This window comes from Lathyrus oleraceus, chromosome 7 (genome assembly GCF_024323335.1).
Source record: "Lathyrus oleraceus cultivar Zhongwan6 chromosome 7, CAAS_Psat_ZW6_1.0, whole genome shotgun sequence".
Classification (NCBI taxonomy): Eukaryota; Viridiplantae; Streptophyta; class Magnoliopsida; order Fabales; family Fabaceae; genus Lathyrus; species Lathyrus oleraceus.
The window spans coordinates 537579002-537585631 of record NC_066585.1 but is presented as its reverse complement, the minus strand read 5'-3'; positions in this window follow the sequence as shown (position 1 = coordinate 537585631).

Genomic DNA, 6630 nt, shown 5'->3' with positions numbered 1-6630 from the left:
TGACAAGTTATGGTCCAATCATTTTCCAAAAATGCCTAAATTCAAAGTGGCATAACTTTCACATGGAAAGGCCAATTTGGTTGATTTTTCTTTGAGCAAACCACATTTCATATGATCTTTCATGATGCATGGTCAAATTTCATCAAAAATAAGCATGGCAAAATGTCATTTTTCAAGTGATCTATTTGGAAATTGGTGGGAAAATAGGTGAAATCTCAAAATACAAGGTTTTTGCATACAAGGCTCATTCATACACTTCACAAATGCCAAATAGAACTTGTTCCAACTGTCATTTGCTGTCACATTGCATAATTTGGAGAAGGACATTTTTGACATAGCACATGAAAATGGCATTAACACTAATTTCACTCAATTTGCTAATTGTGATTAGCAAAGTGGATTAGGCATGGGTATAAGTTGTTAACTGTAACAGAATTGCTAATCAGATCACATTCTTCAAGAATCATAACTGTTTTTCCTTCCAATTCTCTCAAAATTCACAAAACTTCATCACACATTTTTCATCAATTTCATCACAAATCTTCATCAATTTCGTTGAATCTTCTTGGATCTACACTCCACAAGACTGGTTGGTGAACTGTTTTGCAAATTCAAGGTAAAAGCATTGGATAATTGGACTGTTGAAAGCAAGCTCAATCATGGCAATTTCTTGATTCTTCGATCTGGTGTTGTTTTGAGCTAAGACCTGTATTCCATTCAACTTCCATAGCTTGGATCCTCATCTGTTTCACCTTCTTTCGCACAAAAACTCAAAGATTCGCATCTGCCATCTCCAAGAGGTAAATCCTCGAATTCTTTAATTGCATGAACTATGATATGGCTTTTGTAGATCGTTCAATATAGATCCACATGCTGCTTGTAGTTTGTGATTTGGTTAAGTGTAGAGAAAGAAATCTGAGTTTGAAGTTTTGATGTGCATTCTTTTTTCATTCGATTTGCCCTGCGTGTTGAGAATTAGGAGAAATCAATTACATATTCGTGATGTGCTAGTTGAGACGGTTCTTTTGATATAGAGTTTGTAGCATTTGGTTGAGATTCGTTTTTCATCATTTCTGGAAAATTCTGAAATGTTCTTGGTGAAGAACATGATGAATAGTGCGTTTGATCCGTGTAATCCTTTGCCTTTGTTTAAATTATGTTTGCCGCCAAGCCTTGCCCAATGAAAACGCGCCAACACATAAATGAAGGCGACGTCGTTTTGTGTTTACTGAAGCGTAATTACGCTTTTGCCATTATTCATTTAATTACTTCATTATTTCAATTTCTTTTTCATTTTCTATTTCAATTTCATCCATGATCTTTAGAAAATCATAACTAATTCATCCTTAGTCCAAATTTTGTGAGATTTTTTTCACCATGCTCCTTATGATGTGTAGATTTTAATGGTGATTTTTGTGATTTTTGTGCACATGTGGAAAATTAAAGTGCTTAGGGATTGATTGAATGTGTCACATTTGTACATGTCTTGCCATATCATTCATAAAATGATGATGCTTCCAAATAAATTCATGAAATTGTTTGTGCATGTTCTGGACTTTTTGATGGTGATTTTGATGTAGAGTTTGTAATTTTTGGATACTTGGTTGATGAGATATGAATTTTTGATTGGAGGTGTGACAATTTGTGTCACACCAAGCTTGCTGAACTTCATGATTTTATTTGATGTGCTTAGGGATGTTGGATTGAGCCAATTTTTTGCATGATTGAGTATATGGATGTTGAGAACACGTGAGAATTTTTCTGGATTTATTGATGGCATTTCCTAATTGATTGGAATTTTTCCCTCTGTTTGGTCATTTGGTGACATTTTGTGACACATGTTGGCATTTGATTTGTGAAATTCTGGTCATTGATTGTATGAGTATGAAATTTGGTATGAGCATTATAGACACATGGTTTTGATCCCATTCATTTATCATGTATTGTCACTGATTTATGATTTTTGGAAGATGATGATTGTTTGGATACCATGTGTTGGCTTACTTGAACTTGTCTGAACTTTATGAATTTAATTTCCATACTTCCATTGATCCAAATGAGCTGAAAATTGATATGCTACCCATTGAATGTGTTCTGTTTAGATTTGAATTTTTGTGGAATTAATTGAATTGTTCTGATATGGATTTGATTGAGATCTTTCTGTTTGGTCTTTTGAAGTTGCAAATTGCATGATTGATGCTATTTTGTGCATGAAATGATAATGGTGATTGATATGAGCATGGGACCAATTGGTTTTGCTTTTAAATTGTTTGATTGTGATTTTGGATAATTTTCACTTGCTGTTTTGGATTTTTCATCTCCTTTGGACCCTAGGCTTGGCCTAGTGGTCTTGTTTCTCACTTTTGAATTGTGTTTCAGGTTGAGATGCAAATGCCTTAAGGAGAAAAATGCAAGCTGATTAAATTGAGTTTGGTTGCTTGTTGTAAACTAACTTGTGTTGTTTTGTAGGATGCTTGACTCAATTGAGTTGACTGTGCTTTGCACATTGCATTGATTGACTGTACAGATTAACTGTTTGACTTTTGCTGTTTAATGTTGGTTTGACTTGAATATTGACTGTGCTTGATTGATTCCAGGTACCAAAGTCGCTTTAGTTCTTTAAGAACTTGCTGTGCTGCTGCTTGGTTGTATAAACCAGTTGAGGTAGACTCTCTTATCTCCATGTAGTCTGGAAGACCTGGCTTGTTATTTAGCCAAGCAACTGTCTGAAGTCCTCCTTAAGAGGCGATGTTTGTGATTGTTTACTTTTGTCCCCAAGCAGGTAAAGACCTCTATGAGGCAATTGGCGGAACCCAAGGGATATGCAATCTATCCCCCGCTATTCTGTTGAGTCGTCCCTCTGCTCACACCACTGTGTTGACGCATTGGGACATTAACCCAAGATCATGTACATTTGTACAGTTGAGTCAGAGTCTTGAGCGTAGAAGGGTTCCTCCTTTCTGAACCCACGCTCCTTTGTCTGAAGCTCTCCCTGGCCAGGGATAAGAGCTGTGAAGTCTAATCTTCACTCACCTTTCATCTGCTTCACCCTGACTCTCAATGTCAGGGTTAAGAGCGAACACTACCTTGTACAGTTGACTTGCCTCGGCAGTCCACCCTTGTTTGAGCCTCACTTGACTGGATATAGTGTGTGCTATGTGAATGTTTGCTTTATTTTGATTGAGCATGTGTGTTTGCTTTTCCTGGTTAGGATTAGTTTGTTGTTGAGCAAGTTAGGATAGAAACCATAACATAGGACAATGATGCATGATAACACTAGGCTCGAGTACAGCTCCCTAGTAGTGTGTCTCCCCTTGGTTTCTGGCTAGAATTTCTTTCCCGTTCAGGGGAACTACGTCGCCCTGATCCTCATACCAGATGAGGTACGTAGGCAGGAGACCGTGCGAGGTCTCTCCGGGCACCTTTTTTATTTCTTGTGTGTGTTTGCCTGACAGCTGCTAGGCTCGAGTTCCCGACTCCTTAGCAGCTTGTTTGCTTGTTAACCCTCTTGTGTGTCAGGATATGGATGTAAGCCCAGCGATTGGCTGTCCGTATCCTGATTGTGTTTGTTCGGTTCGGAAGCCGATGTAAGTCCAGCGATTGGCATTCGGGTTCCATGTTTGCCCTTGTTTGTGTGTGTCTTGTTTGGCGTGCGTGAGCCGAACTACGGCAGCTCTGATTCTCGTTCCAGACGAGATACGTAGGCATAGGATGCGATATCCTAGCAAGCCCTCTCTTCTTTTCCCCCACTTGTGTTGTCTTCGGTGTGTGTGTGTGATGTTTGTTTTAGCAACCTTTCCTTTCTTTTAGAGCGTGGATCCCGTCGAGTACGACGGACGTGAGGGGTGTTAATACCTTCCCCTTGCGTAACCGACTCCCGATCCCATCTCTTTGGTCGCGAGACCATGCTTTTCCAGGTTTACTCTGAGCGTTTCCTTTCCCTCTTTTGGGATAAATAACGCACGGTGGCGGCTCTGTGTTATTTTTGTTTTAGCCCGCTGGTTGTTTTTTCGCGGATGCGGCACATATAGAAGTAGGTAGAAAATTAATTCCCTATTGCTCTTGAATATGTATACATATCTATCATAACCACTACCCATAAAATCATGTTTTTGGACATATTCATCAAACCAACAATATTATTACATAGGTTTTTCATTAATATATACCTTAAATTTGTTCTTTATAGAAGAAAAAATTATCAAACTAGCAATATTATCACCTAGGGTTTTGTGTCAACCCATACCTTCATGTAAGAAATCTATTTTGACACCCCATTGTTCCAAATAAAAATTATATTAATTTACAATTTTCATAAAGATCCTTATATAGAAATATTTTATTGTTGTTGAAAACATTTCATTAAAATGATTTCTCTCCACCTGAATAAAACTCATTGCTACAAGTCTTTTTTTATACCTTGTTTTTTCAATCCTCATGATACCTTTATTCTTCTTGAAGATCCACTTGCATTCAACCACCCCATTTTTCTTTTAAATAATGTCACAAGTTCTAAAATATGGTTCTTCCTCAACAAATACATTTCTACATTCACCGCTTTAACCATTTCTAACTCTCTTTGCTTTCTTAAAGGTCGTTGGTTATAATTATTGCAACCTTTTAAGCCACATTTAAAACATAACAAATAAGTTTCTGATATCCATACCTTTAAGGTTGTAAAATCACCATCATTTCACTATCATCAATCAATTGATAATCTAGAGCTATGGTAGGTTTCACTCTCTAGATCTAGAAGCGGGAGCCACAATACCTTCCTCATCTCTAGTCTCATTATTAGGAACCTCAACCTCAACTTGACTTTTCTCTATCTCAATTTGACTACTTTCCAACTCAAACAGAATCTTCTCCACCTCAAAAAGTGTTTGACTTCATGGACTTGACATTTCATCCCCATATAGGCCTTATAAAAAGTAAAATCCTTGATTCCAATAACAGTCGAACCATCCAAAACATAAAAATCACACATTTTAGTTTTTTTTTACTAATTATCTATGAACCATGTGAAATTTTAAACATGTCATGTTCACTTCTAGTTCAATATCCTAAATCACCAAACATGTTTATAGACAATAAATGTTTCTTAAGTTTGGAAATATACTTCTCATTATGTAAAATGAACTCATGTTTATCAAATATTATGAGTTAAACCTCCCCAATATCAAGAACCTTGAAAGCCTTATTATTATTATTATTGAGTTGAACGACTCCAATTTCTTTTATCTCCAAAGTCTACAAACGTGCTTTCCTTAGATACATGTGATAAGTGTGTCTAGATTTCATGACCAACTCTTCTCCATTTCCAAACTCGTTACCAGTTCCTCGTCATTACTCTGATAACAAAACTCATTTAAGGCAACCTCATTCCCAAGAACAAAATTTGTGTTCCCCTTCTCAGGACAATCCTTCTTGAAGTGTTTAATTTCACGACAAAAGATATAAGTAATAAGATCAACAAGGGTATGGTCTTATCCTTATCAACAAGTTTCACCTCAATGTTAAGTAAGTCGTCAATAATTTTGTGAAATTTTGTTAATTTCTCCATAGTTGATTTGTTCTCCTTCGTCCTTAGTAAGTAAAGTTGTTGCTTTAAACCTATGAGCTAAGGACCTGGTCATATATAATGATTCAAGCTTGACCCACATTTTTGATGTGGTATTCTTCTTTGCGACTTCCTTCAATACTTTATTTATAAGGCACAAAATATTGGAACTCCTGAACTTATCCGTAATCTCGATCTTCTCTTTTTATGTGAGATTGATGGCATCAATGCCTCACAATTCAATACTTCCGCACACTTTTGTTGAATCACGATTATTTGCATCTTTACTTTTCACAACCCAAACTCATTATCTTGTGAAAACTTTCTGAAATCTCATTTAGAATCCATGAAGCTCACTTGTAAATTTAGACTTGTTTCTCCCATAATGGGCGTCACTTTTGTGAAATAAAATATTCAAACATACCAAGAACAATGACACGGGAGACGAAGAACAAAAACAACCATAGTAAACAATCTCAAACACAAAGAATCTACCAAAAAATATGAAAGCAAAACACAACACTATTAACAAGAAAAAGAATCAACACACATAAAATTATTTTTTCAGTTAGATCCAAAATGATCTGCTCTAAAGTAGTTAACAACTCTTTGATTCACTACTAATCAAAAGTTTTAATTAAGAGATTACAAATTATTTACGAGAAATAAGCTCAACAAGTTCGTAAGAACATCACCTAACTTCTACCCATTTAAGTCTAAATCTCTAATACCGCACAATACATGAATTGCTTAATCTCAAAGTGTTTTCAAATTTTTTCAATCCTAAATTACAAACAAAAAACACCAAATGCTGAGAGCACAAATTCATGACAAGTCATCTCTTTCAATCTTTAAGTTTCTCTCTCTAAAAACATTATTTCTCAACAAAAATGACAAGAAAAAAAAACTTAAGTATAACACAGATTTTGAGGCAGCGCCTCACAATTGTGCCAAAACATCTCGTGCCTCCTTAATAACACCTCCTCCTTAATAACACCTCGTGTTTTAGGCAAAATTGAAAATCTTCAAATGTCGCTTACCCACTTTGTGGGTGAGGCAAAATGGAAATG